Source organism: Apium graveolens, chromosome 3, assembly GCF_009905375.1.
Source record: "Apium graveolens cultivar Ventura chromosome 3, ASM990537v1, whole genome shotgun sequence".
NCBI classification, from domain to species: Eukaryota; Viridiplantae; Streptophyta; class Magnoliopsida; order Apiales; family Apiaceae; genus Apium; species Apium graveolens.
In genome coordinates this window covers 110,993,742-111,013,034 of record NC_133649.1, presented here as the reverse complement: position 1 = coordinate 111,013,034, position 19,293 = coordinate 110,993,742, and the positions used below count along the sequence as shown (strand labels likewise).

Sequence of the window (19,293 nt, the reverse complement as noted above, 5' to 3'; positions counted from 1 at the left end):
CTGTTCCCACTAAACAAATGATTATTACTGTCTTTATCTCACATAAACCAATATTCTGATAAAATATAACCGTTGAAGTATTGACAAAAAATAAATCAAGTAATAAATACTGCCACATCAGCATCAGAACTTGATTTTTATCAGAACTTAAAAGTCATCAGAATATGGCTTCTTTACTCAAAAAGTGAATGTTTATTTCTGTAATTCTTCACACAAATACTGATATGGTTTCAACAGAACTTAATCATCAGAACTTCCATCAGAACTTGTCCTCAGAATTTATGCAACCGCCACTTGAACTGTTCATCTAAAACAACATTGATCACCACAGTAATTTTCATCATTCATATGGAGTGTAAGTGTGAGCATTAAGCTAAATATCAGACAAAGAGTAAAGTCTGATTCACTTCAGTACATCTTAGAAATAAGGCATAACTAAGAACTTTGCTCAAAATCTGTCATTAGTATAAAGTCTACTACAGAATGAGTTCATGCATGAGTCCACCTCAACTGTTTTGTGCTCATTTTATGCATCTTTTAAAATTCCTTTTTACAGTGGCTTCTCAGTGTAAGTGAGTCACAACTGCTTATCAGAATTTATGTTTTTATCAGAGTATTTCTCCAGTAATCAGAGAATGTGAAAAGTCACCAAGAAAATTTTATTTTGCTTTTTTAATGCATATTACTTAATACCAGCAATGCACTTGGGTCTTCCCTTCCACATACATTTTTCTCTAGATCTGAAAGGAGTACCTGATATTTATTTCTTTTTTTACTTTTTCTTTTGATAAGTGAGGCTTATCAGCACTTAGTACATCCATGAGATTTACCAACATCAGAACTTAACAGATAAGAAGCATTATTCTAGTTTTTGACTTAGTAATAAGATACACAAAGTAAACCTAACCATGCTCAATATCAGAATTTGCTTGTGTTTAAAAGATTTCCACATAAACAATTACTTCAAACATGGGATCTTTAGTATATTAGAGACTACTAGGTCAGCATCTAGCACATTTATCCTCATTTGATTGAATAGTCACAGAAACATTCATATCACTATCAGAGTTTAGAAATTCACATCAGACAACAATCAACACTTAGGTAAATTTCAATTTAAGCATAAATTACATAAAGAGAATAATATCTATAAATACTGATCATAAAGTCTGATGTATCAGAACATAAACTAAACAGATTTAGAGAAAGAACCTAAAACCATTCCAATTTCATTTACCAATCTTGTAAAAGTAACTTCACACAGTAGTTTTGTGAAGATATCTGCTAGTTGTTGATCTATAGGAACAAAATGCAATTCCACTGTACCTTCCATCACATGCTCCCTTATAAAGTGGTACCTAATGCTGATGTGCTTTGTCATTGAGTGCTGAACTAGATTACCTGACATAGCAATAGCACTTTGATTATGACAGTAAATAGGTATTTTAGAAAATTCTAACCCATAATCCAGTAACTGATTCTTCATCCAAAGAATCTGTGCACAACAGCTTCCTGCAGCAATATACTCTGCATCTGCAGTTGATGTGGAAATTGACTTTTGTTTCTTGCTAAACCAAGAAACTAATCTGCCTCCAAGATATTGGCAGCTTCCACTTGTGCTTTTCCTGTCAATTTTGCATCCTGCAAAATCTGCATCTGAGTAACCTATTAGCTTAAAGTCTGATTCCCTAGGATACCACAATCCCAGATCAGCTGTACCCTTAAGGTACTTGAAAATTCTTTTTACCGCTGTTAAGTGAGGTTCTCTTGGATCTGCTTAAAATCTTGCACAAAGACAGGTAGCATACATGATATCAGGTCTACTTGCAGTTAGATAGAGTAGTGAGCCAATCATACCTCTGTAATCAGTAATATCTACTGATGTACCAGTATCCTTATCCAATTTTATTGTAGTGGCCATAGGAGTGGATGCACTTGAACAGTCTTGCATTCCAAATTTCTTCAACAAATTTCCGGTGTACTTAGATTGACAAATAAAAGTTCCTTCTTCATTCTGCTTGACTTGAAGGCCCAGAAAATAGCTAAGTTCTCCCGTCATACTCATTTGATATCTTGACTGCATTAGCTTGGCAAACCTTTTACAAAGTCTGTCATTTGTAGAACCAAAAATGATATCATCAACATATATCTGCACCAAAAGTAATTCCTTTCCATGGTTGAGATAGAATAAAGTTTTATCAATAGTCCCTCTGTTAAATCCACTTTCCAGAAAAAACTGAGCTAATGTCTCATACCATGCTCTTGGTGCTTGCTTAAGGCCATAAAGTGCTTTATCAAGTCTGTAGACATGATGAGGAAATTTTGAATCTACAAAACCTAGAGGTTGTTCAACATATACATCTTCTTCCAATTCTCCATTAAGAAAACCACCTTTTACATCCATTTGAAAGACTATAAACTTTTTGTGAGCAGCATAAGCCAAAAATATCCTTATAGATTCCAATCTAGCAACTGGTGCAAATGTTTCATCATAATAAATTCCCTCCTATTGAGAATATCCTTTTGCAACCAGCCTTGCTTTATTTCTTGTAATTATGCCATCACTGTTAGTTTTGTTTCTGAACACCCACTTTGTACCAACAACAGATCTGTTCTTTGGTCTTGGCACTAGGGTCCAGACTTTATTTCTTTCAAATTCATTTAACTCTTCCTGCATTGCTTGCACCCAATCAGCATCTTGAAGAGCTTCTTCCGCTTTCTTTGGTTCAGCCTGAGAAAGAAAAGAATGATAGAGACATTCATTTGATGTTGCTGTTCTAGTTCTAATACCAGCTTCAGGATCTCCAACAATCAAGTCAGGTGTATGTGCTTTAGCCCACTTCCTTGCAGATGGAAGATTATCTCTAGAACTGGATGCTCCTCCATGATCCATGTTGTCTCCATCAACATTTTTTGAGGCTCCCCCTGAAATCATGCTCTCTGAGTTGGATCCTTCAGAACTTGAGTTTCCAGAATTATCAGAACTTGGCCCATCAGAACTTGATGAATCAGAACATGAAGAGCTTGTTCTAGGTTCTGATGCTTCTTGAGATGTGGTTGGATCTTCAATATGCCCCCCTGCACAGGTGCATTTTCCTTTGGCGTAGTCACCACAATTTCAATAACATCAGAGTTTAACCCATCAGAGTATGCAGTATCAGGATTTAGACTATCAGAATTTACGGAATCAGAATTTAAAGCTTCATTCTCAAATCTCAACTGATCATGATCATTGAAATCTTCAAATCCAGTAATCTTCTTATCATCAAAAGAGACATTGATAGATTCTATGACAACCCTTGTTCTTAAATTGTAGACTCTGAAGGCTTTTGTGGAAAGTGGATATCCAACAAAAATTCCTTCATCAGCTTTTAGATCAAATTTGGATAGCTGTTCAGGATGAGTCTTAAGAACAAAATACTTGCATCCAAATACATGAAAGTACTTCAGATTTGGCTTCTTTTTCTTCACCATCTCATATGGTGTCCTTCCATGCTTGTTGATAAGTGTTGCATTCTGAGTAAAACAAGCAGTCTGCACAGTTTCAGCCCAAAAGTAGGTTGGTAACTTTGCTTCATCAAGCATAGTTCTTGCAGCTTCAATAACAGTTCTATTCTTTCTTTCAACAACTCCATTTTGTTGTGGAGTTCCAGGAGTAGAGAATTCCTGCTTTATTCCATGGTCTTTGCAGAACTCTTCCAAGATCATATTCTTGAACTCAGTGCCATTATCACTTCTTATAATTTTCACAGAGTCTTTGACCAATTTATCCAGTTGTTTGACATGATCAATCAAGATAGATGAAGTTTCACTTTTTGTGTGCAAGAAATACACCGATGTGTATCTGGTAAACTCATCTACTATGACCATAGCATATTTCTTTTTTGTAATAGACATGACATTCACTGGACCAAATAGATCAACATGTAGTAGGTGATAAGGCTCAAGAATTGAAGATTCATTCTTGCTCTTGAATGAAGATTTTCTTTGTTTTGCCTTTTGACATAAATCACAAAGGCCATCATCAAATACTGATTTTGGTAGTCCTCTCACAAGATCTTTCTTGACTAGTTCATTTATATTGTTGAAATTTAAATGAGAGAGTTTCTTGTGCCAATCCCAGCTTTCTTCAATTGAAGCTCTGCTTAACAGACAGATTGCAGAACCATCAGAACTTGTTAAAAGCTTGGCTTCATAAATGTTACCATGCCTGTATCCCTTCAGAACAACTTTGCCTGTAGATTTGCTTACAACTTCACAGTGTTCTTCAAAGAAATCCACATGATAACCTCTGTCACAGATTTGACTAACACTCATCAGATTGTGTTTAAGTCTTGAGACTAGAGCTACTTTTTCAATGATGACATTCCCAAGATTGATATTGCCATATCCCAGAGTTTTTCCCATGTTGCCATCTCCATAAGAAACTCCTGGGCCAGCTTTCTCCATAAAGTCTAATAGCAGGGCTTTATTTCCAGTCATATATCCTAAACATCCATTGTCCAGAACTAGGATGTTTTTCCTGTTGCCCTGCAATCACAAAGACCACTAATGATTAGTTTTAAGGACCCAGACTTGCTTGGATCATTTGGACTTATTTAGTTTGTTAACATTTTTCTTATCAGAATTTACAGTATCAGACTTTGCATCAGAACTTACACTAGAAGGAATAATGCTAACTTTCTTTAAAGAAGGTTTTATTTGATAATAATCATAGTACAAACTATGATATTCCTTACAAGTATAAATGGAATGCCATAAACCACTACAATGAAAACAAGGATTTTGTGGCTTAAACCTAACAGACTAACTCTTAACTCCTTACTTAGAAGGTAACGAGTTTATATTCTTATTCTTCCTGCAAAAAGAAGCCAGATGGTTAGAATTTCCACAGTTATAGCATTTCTTTCTAGAAGCATTAGGAACAAGCATATAATTATTGCTTTTATTCACACCTTCCTTTCCATTCCTATTTTTCCTAGGTGGCTTTACCTTGTTTACATTCTTAATCTCTTTCAGCTTGTACTTAAGTTGTTTCTTTGTCATTAAGCCTATGTTAACTTCAGCTGGTTTATCCTGTTTTAACTTATCAAAAGTTGACTCTGCCTTAACTTCTGTCTCACTATCTTTCATCTTTTCAGAATCAGACTTTACAGTTTTAGCTACAAACTTAACATGGTTTATGTAATATCAGGGATATATCGTGTAATTATTTTGCTAATAAATAATTATTATATGTGTTCAGTATCTATTTTGTGAATTATTTGTTAAGTATTAAATGTGTTTGGATGTTTAAAAATAATATTAATTGAGTATTTTAATTTTTATATGTCTAAAATAAAATATAGATAATTGTCATATCTTCCTAATTATTTGTATGTTGATTTATGATTTTATAGGAAATATATGGATTTTATAAAATCTTTTTCCGAGTATTTAAAAACTATTTTATACAAACGGGAACCAACCGGGTTTTTACGTTTTTATAACCCGAAACTCATCCGAGAACTCCTTCTTAACCTAATTGCAATATTCCGAGCATTTTCCATGTTTCGACTTTTTCGATCCGGCGTACGGTTTGTCCTGCGCGGGTCCCGGCGCAACATTTTCGATACATTATTCATTTCGGTAAATCAATAAAACTCGTATTTTCGATAAACGGGATCTTTTTATTAAACTATCACAATTATCACCTCGTAATACATGTAACCAGGCACTGAGACCAAGACCGCAGTACAAATTGTACTGATTTGGATATTTTTCCCGAAAACCGATACCGTTTGGATCAGTTTTTATAAATAAACGTACCATTTTGTATCTGGAATGATCCAACGGGATACTAATTTTCCGTAAATATAAATAGCCTTTACCATATTTTATTCCGTATCAAAAATCATTTGTAGTCAGTAACTATATAATTTTCCAGAGAAAATACTTATATTCATATAATCTTTTGAAAATCAAACCAACTTTTGAAGGTGTTATTGATCTTTGTTTGGAAAGCTCAAGTAACCAAATTGAAGGTCTTGAGGTGCTCTACCAGAATCTGTGATCCATACACCTGCAGAATCAAAGGTTTATTTTCTGGAAATTTATTTATTTTCGAATTATTTTTATTAAAAATATGAATTTTTGTTCGGATGATTGTTTGAATGATTTGATGATTGCATGTTGTAGAGCTTGTTTTCCTGATGATTTTCATATGTTATATGACTGATTTGGAGTTTAATAACATGTTCAAAATTGAGTTTAATCTTCGAATTTTAAAATTAGGGTTTATAACCCGTATGAATGTTTTTAAGTGAAATTTGGGCCTTTTTGATTTAGGGGTTATTAGCTGTTGTGTTATAATGGGTTGTGTTCCTTATGAAATTTACAATCGATTGGTATATAGCCCGTTAACAGAGGATGTCTGAATCGAAGGGAGTTGTGTTTTGAAGTTTTCGTCGATTCGCCGGAAACCGACGATGTTCTTGGCCATTTTCCGGCCAGGACAGGGATTATTGATGTGATTTGATTGCATGGTTGTGTTCCTAGTTATCTGTAGATTATATCTGGAGCAGATGGTGGGGTGAGGATGCCGGAATCGTGTTCTCCGGCCACCCCTGTATTTTCCGGCGAGTGGACTGCAAAATTGCAATTTAGTCCCTGTACTTTTGAAGATGGTAAAGTTCAGTCCCTGAACTTTCCAGAATTTGCATATTTTGGATTTCTGTTTTAAAATTATTTAAAAATCATATTTTCTATTTATTTTAATTATAAAAATCCGTTTTTAATTTCTAAAAATTCCAAAAATTATTATTTTAATTCCAAAAATTATTTTTAATTCAAAAATAAATCTGAATTAATTAGTTAATTAATTTTGGTTAGTATTTAATGGATTAATTGGTCAATTAATTCAAAAATTAATTGATTTAATTAATTATTAATTGATTTTAATTAATTATTTAATTAGATTTAATTATTTAAAAATGATTTAAAAATTCCAAAAAATAGTTTCGAGCTTTAAAATATTATTTAAAATTGTTTTCAAGGCTCGATAATTATTATAAAATTGTTTTGAAGCCAGATTTGGCCAGCCGAACCCTGTTTATTACTCCGAAATTGATCTAACCCGTTTTAATTCCGAAAAATATTTTAAAAATCATTTTAAATACCTGAAAACCTGTTTATGACCCGAGACTCCATTATAAATGATATATCATTGATTATTTGACGTGTTATGTGCTATATGTGACTTGTTGGTTAACTGTCGGTCTATATATTCTATGTTTACTTGTTTATAGTATAACTTTCAATCCGTTAATCGGATTTGGGTAAAACGAAGGGTAAATAGAAGCGTGTATCGAATAGAAACATATAAGTTGAGTATTGATAGATGCTTATGATATGTGAACAGAAGAGGCAAGGCGTAGGAAAGGGAAACAGATAGTCGAGGAGTAAGACGATTGTGGTTGAAAGTTAGTACAGTATAGCAAGCTAGTACCACGCAAGTGTTCTGAACTTTCTCGAGATATATTGTAGTGGATTGATAGTCCTGTTTTATATTGCAAGTGCTTTGAAGCACTGAACCCAAAACCCTGATTCCAATTATTGATCTTGAGCCGTAAACCTTATTCTTTCTAAACCGTTGATTGTTGTACACCCAAATACGAACCACAGATATACGATACTACTCCACAAATACATACAAACTAAATACCAAACACTGAACCGAATTACTTATATACTCAAACCATTGTACCTTATGATTTGAAAGACCAATTCCTGGTAACCCTGGAACATTGATTCCTTTGTTATCCAATTCTTTCATTACCTAACATCCAAGCTTTAAAAATGCCATATTGATCCTTATGAAGATTGAGACCATTTCAATATTGAACGTCCAATGTTGTTAATGATTCTGTTTATTGCTTATTACTGTTTATTCTGTTATTATGTTAGAATTGGATTGTTTTTATAAAATTATGGACTAGATTCGTGGTCAGACCATATAATGGTCAAGTCAGGCCAATGTGTGCCTTGGATCCAGTAGTTAGAGCAGTGTTGTGTGCTTTGCTCGGGGTTAGTGCGTGACTGATCATCAGCCTAATCTTGGTTTTTAAAATGAAAATATAATATCCAATTCTAAATTATAATTCATTATTCACCCGATATCATAACCCTTTCTATTTGATGATCATTATTCTCAGTTTTGTCATTATGACTTGCTGAGCTAGTTAGCTCATTTGTGCAATATTGTTTATGTTCTTTTCCAGTTAAGAAGGAACCAGTTGGTATCGAGGATCCCCAGTCCAGCGCGAGAGCTAGGGGTTCAGGTTGATCAAGTTAAGCTAGTAGGCACCTTTTGGAGTAATTTAAGTTTGTAATAATGTTTAATACTCAGTTCTAAGTTTGGATAATTGGGATTTGAAAGTTTGTAATATAAGTAGGTGTGTTTGGCTTGTGTGCATACTTTAACCTGTTGCGGTCCGTGGTAGCTGGTAAGTAAGGTCACTGCATATTATTATTATCTTTATTATTGTTATAAGCAGGTTATAAATAAGGTATGCATATATGGACCCCAAACTTCTGACCCGGGTTTGGAGGGCGCCACAATTTACCTTTGGCTTATTAGTCTGTTTAACAAAAATTAGCTTAATTTGTTCAGTTCCTGTTTCACCTTTATCATCTCCATAACCTAAGCCCTCTTTCCAGTTTCCACTACTTAGTAAATTTTGAGTTGTTCTGCAAGAGTTAGTCCAAGTTCTGATAATCTCTCTTTCCTTTTCTAACTCAGTTTTTAGAGATTGATTCAATTTTAACACTTTATCTCTAACATAAAAAGCATCATCTCTTTCTTTCTGAGTTTGATGGAACATAACTAACTCCTTTTCTAAATAGTCATTCCTTTTCTTAAAAGCCAAATTTTCAGAAGTTAACCAATCAAATGTTAAAGTATGATCTCTATAGCTAATGAATATAGTTTTAAGATAAGATCTCAACTCAGTAATATCATCAGTATGAAAAGCATAAGTTGTTTGAAGTACCTTTAACTCAGCAGCTTCAGAATTGCTATCAGCATTTGCCATCAAGGCATAGTTCACCTCATTTTCAGAATCTGAAGTGTCTGTCCAGCTTTTCTTCTTTGTGACAAGTGCCTTGCCTTTGTCACTTTTTCCTTTCTTGCAATCAGGAGATATGTGGCCTTTCTCACCACAATTGTAGCATTTAACATTTGAGTAATCCCCCCTGTCAGACTTTCCTGCTTTGCCTTCAGATTTTCTGAATCCCTTCTTATCAGACCTTCCACTTTTCCTAGAAAATTTCTTTCCCCTTCTGAATTTCCTGTAGGCTATATTTGTGATACCCTTCACCATAAGAGCACAAAATTTCATCATCTCTTCATCAGCATCCATCTCAGATAGACTTTCAGTTTTTGAATCCTCATCATCATCAGAACTTGATGAATCTGAATCAGACTTTGTGATGAGAGCCTTTCCTTTGCCTTTATTTGAGACAACCACTTTGGGGGATTCCTCCTCAGCCTTAAGAGCAACTATTCTTGACTTTCTCCCATGCCTCTTGCTTCTTTGATCCATCTCAAGTTCATGAGTTTTGAGCATACCATAAATTTCGTCAAGAGTAGTTTCATCAAGAACATAGTTGTCTCTTATAGTAGTTGCCTTCAAATCCCAACTTTCAGGAAGAGCTAAAAGGAATTTAAGATTAGTATCTTCAAGATCATATTCCTTATCCACCAGTGACAGATCATTCAAGAGTTTGACAAATCTTTCATATAAACCAGTTAATGACTCATCAGGTTTTGAGTTAAAGTGCTCATACTCTTGAGTGAGTATAGTCCTCCTGTTCTTCTTAATTGCATCAGTTCCCTGGCATCTTGTCTCCAAGGCATCTCATATCTCCTTTGCAGTCTTGCAGTTTATTACCCTGTTTGACATAACATTATCAATGGCACTATGCAGCAAATGCCTTACCTTTGCATCTTTGGCAATATATGAGATATCTTCAGCTGTATATTCACTTTTCTCCTTTGGTACAGTCTGTGCTGGCTGATCTGCAACTACAACAGAGAGCTTGGTTGGCTTATATTGTCCTTCATTAATTCTGTCAAGGTATTCTGGATCTGTGGCTTACCAGAAATATAGTCATCCTCACTTTCCATATGGGATACTCATAAGGTTTCAATATTGGAACCCTAATAGTCTCATATCGATTATGGATTTGAGTCTTTGGAGTTTCTTCAGTTTTGGTGGGCTCGGTTGGAGTTTTCTCTTCTTCAGACATGATTGTTTTGGATCTTTACTATATATGTGTTAACAGATTGCTCTGATACCACTTGTTAGGTCACACACACTGTAGAAGGGGGTTAAATATAGTGTATACTACAATCAAATCGAATTAAGAACACAAGTATGAAACACATAATAATCTAGTTAATAAAACAGTATTACAATGGAACCGTTCTCTCTCAATGATGAACAAATATCACGAGAGCTGCTAGGGTTACAATGAATAATATTCTCGATTAAGATAACACTTATAGTGTAAACCCTATGCTGTATTTATATAGACACACAGTTACAAGATAATCTTCTAATTGATATCGAATATAAGTCTGCATCCTAAAATATATCAATTAGTTATCTTTTCCTCCAAGTCTTCTATTATTCATAGAATACTTCTCCATACATATCCCTTCTTGTGTTAGACTCAATCTTCTTTTCTTTCAATCAGCCGCCTTCCTTATCTGAATGTCTTCTTAAGGCCTGATATTATCTCCTGATATCTTAAGTTCTGATAACTTAAGTTCTGATATCTTAAGTTCTGACTTCAGTATAAGTACTGATTTCCAGTTAAGTCCTGATTTGTCCTATTAGTTAAGATCTGAAAAGTAAACACAAATCAATATTAGACATGACATTACAAATATATCTAACATACCTATGTAGCGAGCGTTAGGTTAGTGGATCCCAGACTATACAAGCCTTAGGTCACTAGGAACAAATTCCCCTAAGAACTTAATAACTTGAGTACTAAAGAGCCCACTCGTGATTAATTATGCATAACATATTTTTTTCTATTATTTTTTTTCTTTTTTCATATGATTTTTGAACAAGTGCGTTTCGCTCCATCTCGTTCAACCCTAGAGTACTCATATAAAAATGAGCCGGCTACTAGCCATTTGACACCTAACCACAATAACTAGCAATAAAATCCAAATTTTTATTCCATTTTTTAAATATCCATATTATTTTATCCTTAAGAGAATATCCTAAATTCTAAATATAAATATGTGATTAAACCTCGACAAATACACAAACCATGACCATGATCTAGCCCTCAAGAAACCTATAAGACTTAGTAAAATTACAATTATCTCTAGCATGCAAATCAACTCGATAAGACTTAACATCAATAAATACGACATCACTACACTAGCATCAATATCACAAATCAATCAAAAAAATCATCTAAGGGATCATGTTATAATGCAAATACATGAAACTATATGCAACAAACTATAAAAAGAAAAAAAACTACTACATGGCAAATATGCAACTATATGAACTAAACTAGCATGAATATGCAAACTATATGCAACTCACACATAACATATAATCCTTAACTACTACCCCCAAACTTAAAATATTCACTTTCCTAAGTGAAGGTAATAGTAAGAAATCAGGCTTACCTACTCAGAATCAGGGTCATCACCCTCAATGGGTGGAGTGTCAAGAGTGTCTGGAGGCGGATACATAGAGTCCTCACTGAATACTGACCACTAGATATCAACTCATGTGGCTCTGAATGCAGTCCCCAATGCCTGGGCAAGGTCATGTGCAAACCAACTATGGATGTCATGCATCACATCCATCCTCTTCATCAAACGCCTATACTGCACTGAACTCATACCAGCACAATCATGTGCTTCCTCCTGCTGCTGCAAACCCGAAGGACCAGCCTCCTCACCCAACTGATCTCTCCATGCTGCTCTCCTAGCCTGAGAACCTCCAACATATATCTGATCAGCTGGTCGACCACCCAAAAGATGGTCATAAGAATAACCAAGCCCCTTAGGATCGGGTTTCCCACCGTACCACTCCTACATACTCAACAACGTCGAACTATCAATCGGAGCACTCGGAAGCTGCAGCTGCTCATGTGCAGGCCAATGAACGTCAACCGCCATACACAACTTTGTCATAATGGACATATAGGGTATAGAACCCGTAGTATTCCCTCGCAAGAACCTCAGAATACCCTGATGAATCACCATCCTGAGATCTACATAGTCTCCCTGAAGAATCCCCCACAACAACCGTGCACGCTCCACAGTAACATCATGCACGTGAGAAGATGAAATGATATTGGCACAAATAAAAGAATTCCATACATGAGCAAACCTGTTCATGCATGAGGCAGGGAAAGTGGCATATTCGTTTGTGCCCTTCTTAAAGTTCTAGTGAGTCTCAGGCACACATAGGGTAGCAAGGATTAAATCCAAGTTAAAATCATCCCCCGTCTTCTCATTCCAATTCTCCTATTTTGGCCTCCTCTCGGGCTACTCAATCGCCCTTTGAATCGCCTCAGCACTATAGTCCACCGTCATTCCCCTCACCACAGTAAAACCGTTCTTCTCCGCCTTTGCATTCGCGTAGAACTTGTGAACCACACTCATAGGTACCGCAGCGGGTGCCTCACAAAAAGCTATCCACTCCATCTCCATAATCATCTCCAATAACTTACCATCCCTCCTCGATGGCAGAAAACCTCGCTCCTTGGCTATAGGCTTCGAAAGCAGCCTTGTATAGTCCGCCTCAGCCTCCGGAGTTGAAAACCCAGGCTTCACACCACCCACACTCGAAGAATCAGTGGTGTTGCTGCTAACTTGGGTTTGTTGTCTTTTGGGTGCCATTGAGATTGAATAAGAGAAAATAAGATATGTGTGTATAAGAGAGATTTGTGTTTGAGAATTTGAGAAGTGATGAAGAAGTTTGTGTATAAGTGTGTGTGTATATATAGGAATTTGGAGAGAATTAGTTATGGAAAAGAAGTGGGAATTGATTATGGGAATACTGGGAATAATGGGGTGATGGAAATTTATTTGGAGAGGGAAATATGGGATGTGGGAGAGTAAAATTCGGGTTTGAATTGATATTGTAATAAAGTCCCCGATTTTCTATTTATTCTGCTGACTTTTTTCCGACTATAAGGACTCAGCGCGGCCTCTTGGCCTGGCAGCGCGGGCGCACCGTGCTTCTGGAAAACCAGCACGGCCGCCCTGCATACCAGCACGGGCGCACACACTTTTTGACAAATCAGTACGGCCGCCCCGCTCTTCAGCGCGGGTGCGCCGTGCTTCTGTAGTTGGGTTCGTTGTCTTTTGGGTGCCATTGAGATTGAATAAGAGGGAATAAGAGATATATGTATAAGAGAGATTTGTTTTTGAGAATATGAGAAGTGATGGAGAAGTTTGTGTATAAGTGTGTGTGTATATATAGGAATTTGGAGAGAATTAGTTATGAAAAAGAAGTGGGAATTGATAATGGGAATACTGGGAATAATGGGGTGATGGAAATTTATTTGGAGAGGGAAATATGGGATGTGGGAGAGTAAAATTCGGGTTCGAATTGATATTGTAATAAAGTCCCCGATTTTCTGTTTATTCTGCTGACTTTTTTCCTACTACAGGGACTTAGCGCGGCCGTTTGGCCTGGCAACGCGGGCGCGCCGTGCTTCTGGAAAACCAGTGCGGCCGCCCCGCATACCAGCACGGGCGCGTGCACTTTTTGAGAAATCAGCGCGGCCGCCCCGCTCTTCAGCGCGGGTGCGCCGTGCTTCTGTAGTTGAACTATAATTTTTTTCTTTTCTATTTTTTTTGTGTGTTTCTCCTTGTTTTCTTCTTCCTCTATCTACTAATGTACAACAAACTTGGGTTGCCTCCCAAGAAGCGCTTACTTTACGTCATTAGCTTGATGTAGAAACTCGATATCAAGTAGAGAATAAAATAGCACTAACCACCTCACAGTTTGTCATATCCCCATAGTAATGCTTCAGCCTCTGTCCATTTCACCTTGAACGCTTGTCTTGGATCATTCTCAAAAATCTCCACCGTTCCATGTGGAAACACAGTTTTGATAATAAACGGCCCTGACCACCTTGACTTCAACTTTCGAGGAAAAAGACGGAGACGGGAGTTGAATAAAAGAACTTGTTACCCCGACACAAATGATTTGAGCACTAGACCCCTATCGTGCCACCTCTTGACTTTTTCCTTATACATTTTCTTGTTCTCATACGCTTAAAGCTGAAACTCGTCGAGTTCATTCAATTGAAGCATTCTTTTCTTACTAGCTGCATCCAAATCAAGGTTCAACTTCTTCAAAGCCCAATACGCTTTATGCTCTAGCTCCACAGGAAAATGACATCCCTTACCATAAACCAGCTGAACGGCGACATGCCAAGCGGAGTCTTGTATGTTGTTCTATATGTCCAAATAGCTTCATCAAGCTTCAAAGACCCATCCTTCCTTGATGGGCATACAACTTTCTCTAAAATTCGTTTGATCTCTCTATTAGACACCTCAGCTTGATCATTAGTCTGAGGATGGTAGGCTGTAGCAATGCGATGATTCACATTATACCTTTGCATCATGGCAGTGAACTTGCGATCCCTCGTCACTGATTATGACTCTTGGAGTCCCAAACCTTGTGAATATCTGCTTATGAAGAAAATTAAGCACTACCTTCGTATCATTTGTCGGTAAAGCCTTAACTTCAACCCATTTCGAGACATAATCAACCGCCAACAAAATATACTGATTATTACAAGATGAGACAAATGACCCCATGAAGTCAATTCACCAAATATCGAAGACTTCAAGCTCAGTGAAGCACATTAAGAGGCATCTCATCCCTCTTAGACATATTACCCACACGCTGGCATCGATCACACTTCAAAATAAATTGTTGCGCATCCTTAAACAAAGTAGGCCAGAAGAATCCCGCTTGAAGTATATGTTGAGTGGCATTTATGACACTTTATAACGCTCCATTAATCTTTGAATTGGTGTATTTGTACTCAAGTTGTTGGTGTTTTAATATGTTTTCTAGTTTTTTTGCATTTTAGGCATTATTCCGAAATTTAGGTGTATTAACATTGATTTTATGCTAATATGGTGTTAGGATGGTGTCCAAGGAATAAAACTGGTGAAGACCAACTCATTACAGTAAGAAAAGAAGAAAATGGAATTTTCTCCAGAAGGCCAGCGCGCCCGTGCTGTCATAGCACGTGGCCGCGCCCGAAGTACAGAGACACAGCGCGCCCGCGCTGATCAAGCACGCGGCCGCGCCGGGTCGGGAAATTTGAATCCTGATTCTTATGGGCTTCTGATTGGAGGACTTCTACTATACACGGGATGCTATATATAACTAAATAAAGGTCATTTTTCATTAAGAGGCGTACCAGAGCTCAAGGAGAAGGCGTAAGAAGACCGTTTTAACACAATTCAACGAAGGCGAAGAAGATCTAGTTTATACTTATGATTCTTTGTTCTAAGTTGTAATTTTGGATGCTAGTTTTCTTATTCGTGATCCTATACTCTTGTTTCATATTTGCTTTATTATTTATTTATAAAGACTACATTTATTATACCATGCTTTCATCGAAACCCACGTTGATGATGAGTCTGATTATGGGCTAATCTTTATCGTGGGGTTCTAGAGGATTTATATATGGATTTCTTTAGTTGATTTATTTCGATTCCTTAGTGTGTGGTGATTGTATGCTGTCCTAGTATTGGTTGTGCTTATTCGTCTAATGAGCATCGCGAACTTATAAGATAGCGTGTTAATTCTTAATGAAGCGACAGTGAATTTAAGGATTTAGAACTTGCCATGCTAGCATAGGTTGTGTTATTGTTATGCATGATTCGTAGGTAATTTTAACCATCTTACTTGCCCTTGTAATTACGATAGATAATTTGTGCATTAAACCGTTAAGTTATCAAATTCTATAGACATATAGGGTCTCAATATAATTGGTGTCTATCCAGCTTCTATCTCTTTTGTGGATGTCTGGTAGTATGGTATTCGTATAACGAAAGTTGGAGTTTATCAGTTTCATGTTATCTGATCAGTGTCATCACCATTATATGCTAAGGTTAAGAACGAAAAGGCTATTGATTGAAATATTTAATGAAGTTAGAATCCCATGTTTGTGTCATATATTATTCAATTCTTTTTAATCTCTTAGTCAATGTTCTCTAGTAAAATTCTCAATAGTAAATCGTAGTATAATCAAAACCCAAATTGTTATTCGTCTTAGCATTGAATAATAGACATATCATTGTTACACAAGTGCATAAATCACATAGTTAATTTAACCAATCTCTATGGGAATGAACTAGAAATAATTCTATATTACTTGCGATCGCATATACTTGCGTGAAATATTAGCGTGTGTTTAGCGACTAACAAGTTTTTGGCGCCGCTGCCGGGGACTCGGTGTTAATTTTTGTTTATGTGTTTGTCGTCAGTGATCGTTAAAGTTCATTGACTTGGACATTTTTACTTACCTACTCTTTTCCTTGTCGTGTTTCAGGTACTCTAGCGAGCGTGTATGCATACGTGTTCGCGGGCTCGTAAGAGAACTCTGGATCAAGCCGAGGAAGAAGATGTAGTGATTCGAAGGGAAGTTTTTGAGGATGAAGAGAAAGTAGAAGAAAAAGAAGAGAAAGTCGGGGAACCAGCTTTAGTAGTGATGGGAGATCACGTAGAAATTTCTAAGGCTCTGATAGACTATTCTCAGCCTAAGATCAATGATATTCAGTCGAGCATCATCGGACCAGCCATCTCGGCACACTTTTGAGATCAAGTCGTGCATGATTCAGATGATACAAAACTCAGTTCAGTTTGGGGGTTCTCCTACAGAAGACCCCAACATGCACATCAGGGATTTCATCGAGATCTGCGACACTTTCAAGTTCAATGGGGTGACTGAAGATGCTATCAAGACGCGACTCTTCCCATTCTCTCTGAGGGATAAAGCAAAGTGCTGGTTACATTCTCTACCACCAGGGTCTATCACCAAATGGGAGGATCTTGCTCAAAAGTTTCTCACTAAATTCTTTTCTATGGCAAAAACTGCTGCAATCAGGAATGCTCTTACTCAGTTTGTACAGCAAACTGAAGAATCTCTGTGTGAGGCTTGGGATCGATATAAGGAGATGCTAAGGAAGTGACCACATCATGGTATGCCTGATTGGATGATTATAAACTGTTTCTACAATGGTTTGGGCAGCTCAGTCTAGACCTATGCTCGATGTAGCATCTGGTGGAGCCTTATGGGCCAAAAGCTATAATGAAGCTTATGAGTTGATTGAGATGCGATGAATACCAGAATCCTACACAAAAAATGTTGAAAGGCAAGGTCGCAGGAATTCCAAAATTGGATACAGCTACTACTATAGCTGCTCAACTTCAAGCTTTGACGATAAAAGTGGACTCTTTGGCTAATTATGGAGTTATTCAAATCACTAGTGTTGTGAGCTTTGTGGGGGGGGCACATGAAACTGAGCAGTGTGCTATTTCTAGCGAATCAACTCAATTTGTGAGTAACTTTCAGAGATCACAGCAACAAGATCCAACCACTTATCATCCAAATAACCGCAATCATCCTAACTTCAGCTGGAGTAACAATCAGAATGCGGTACAACAATCTTATCAGCCATACACAACAAAGCAGTATAACCCTCCTGGTTTTCAGCAACCGTAATATGCCCCTAGACAATAAATTAAACTTCAGCAGTTACCGCAAGCTAATGAAAAATCTGAATTGTAGGAGTTGAGGCTCATGTGCAAGAACCAAGTTGTGTCTAACAAGACCTTGGAGAATCATTTTGGGCAAATTCCTAATGCATTACTGAATCATCAACCTGGCATGCTTCCGAGTGATACTGAAGTTCCAGACAAGAAGGAAGCTAAGGAGCATGTTAAGGCAATTACAGTGAGGTCTGGTAAGTTTGCAAATCCTGAAAAAGCTGACTCTAGAATCTGAAGTTGAGGCTGAAGAAGAAGAAGTGCAGAAGGAAGCAAAAGTGGAACCAAGGAAGACTACTGTTGAGCACACTCCTCCTGAGGGTAATACATGAGAGAAACAGATCTATCCTCCACCTCCTTTTCCTAAGAGGCTGCAGAAGAAAAAGCTGGATAAGCAGTTTGAGAAGTTTCTGGAGGTGTTCAAGAAACTTCACCTCAACCTACCTTTCGCTGAAGCTCTTGAACAAATGCCTAGTTACGCGAAGTTCCTGAAAGGTGTTCTCTCTAGGAAGGTGAAGCTTGATGACTTAGAGACCATTGTTCTCACGGAGGAATGCAGTGTTGTGCTGCAACAGAAATTGCCTCCGAAGCTTAAAGATCCTGGAAGCTTCACTATTCCTTGCATAATTGGAAATGTGTCATTTGACAAGTGTCTATGTGACTTTGGAGCTAGCATCAATCTGATATCCTTGTCAATCTTCAAGAAGTTGGACTTGCCTGATTCAAAGCATACTTATATGACTTTGTAGTTGGCCGATCGTTCTATTACATATCCATGAGGTATTGTGGAGGATGTCTTGGTCAAGGTGGATAAACTCATCTTCCCTACTGATTTTTTAATTCTTGATTTTGAGGAGGATAAGAAGATTCCCATAATCTTGGGAAGACCTTTCTTGGCTACTGGCCGAACCTTGATAGATGTGCAGAAAGGTGAGCTCACCATGCGAGTGATGGATCAGGATGTAACTTTTAATGTGTTCAATACCATGAAATTCCCTTCAGAAAATGAGGAGTATTTTAAGGTGGAGATGGTCGATTATGTGGTCAATTCTGAACCTGATCGATTGATAAGGTCTGATGCCTTAGAAAAGGCCTTGTTGGGGAATTCCGATAGTGAAGATGATGAAGGTGAAGAGCACTTGCAATATTTGATTGCCACTCAACGACTTATATGACCTTGTGGTTGGCTGATCGATCTATTACATATCCACGCGGCATTGTGGAGGATGTCTTGGTCAAGGTTGATAAACTTATCTTTCCTGCTAATTTTGTAATTCTTGATTTCGAGGAGGATAAGAAGATTCCCATAATCTTGGGAAGACCATTCTTGGCTACTGGCCGAACCTTGATTAATATGCAGAAGGGTGAGCTTACTATGCGAGTGCTGGATCATGATATGATGTTCAATATTTTTAATGCCATGAAATTCCCGACTGAAAACGAGGAGTGCTTAAAAGTCGAGTTGGTCAAT

General features: G+C 37.0%; 1 non-coding gene across 1 annotated transcript; it reads right to left on the bottom strand.

Annotated features, from left to right (window-relative positions):
* Nucleotides 1-17,152: 17,152 nt before the first annotated feature.
* On the bottom strand, nt 17,153-17,259 carry LOC141715918 (small nucleolar RNA R71). Its single transcript, XR_012572660.1, has one exon. It is a non-coding gene; the product is annotated as a small nucleolar RNA R71 (small nucleolar RNA).
* Nucleotides 17,260-19,293: the final 2,034 nt, after the last annotated feature.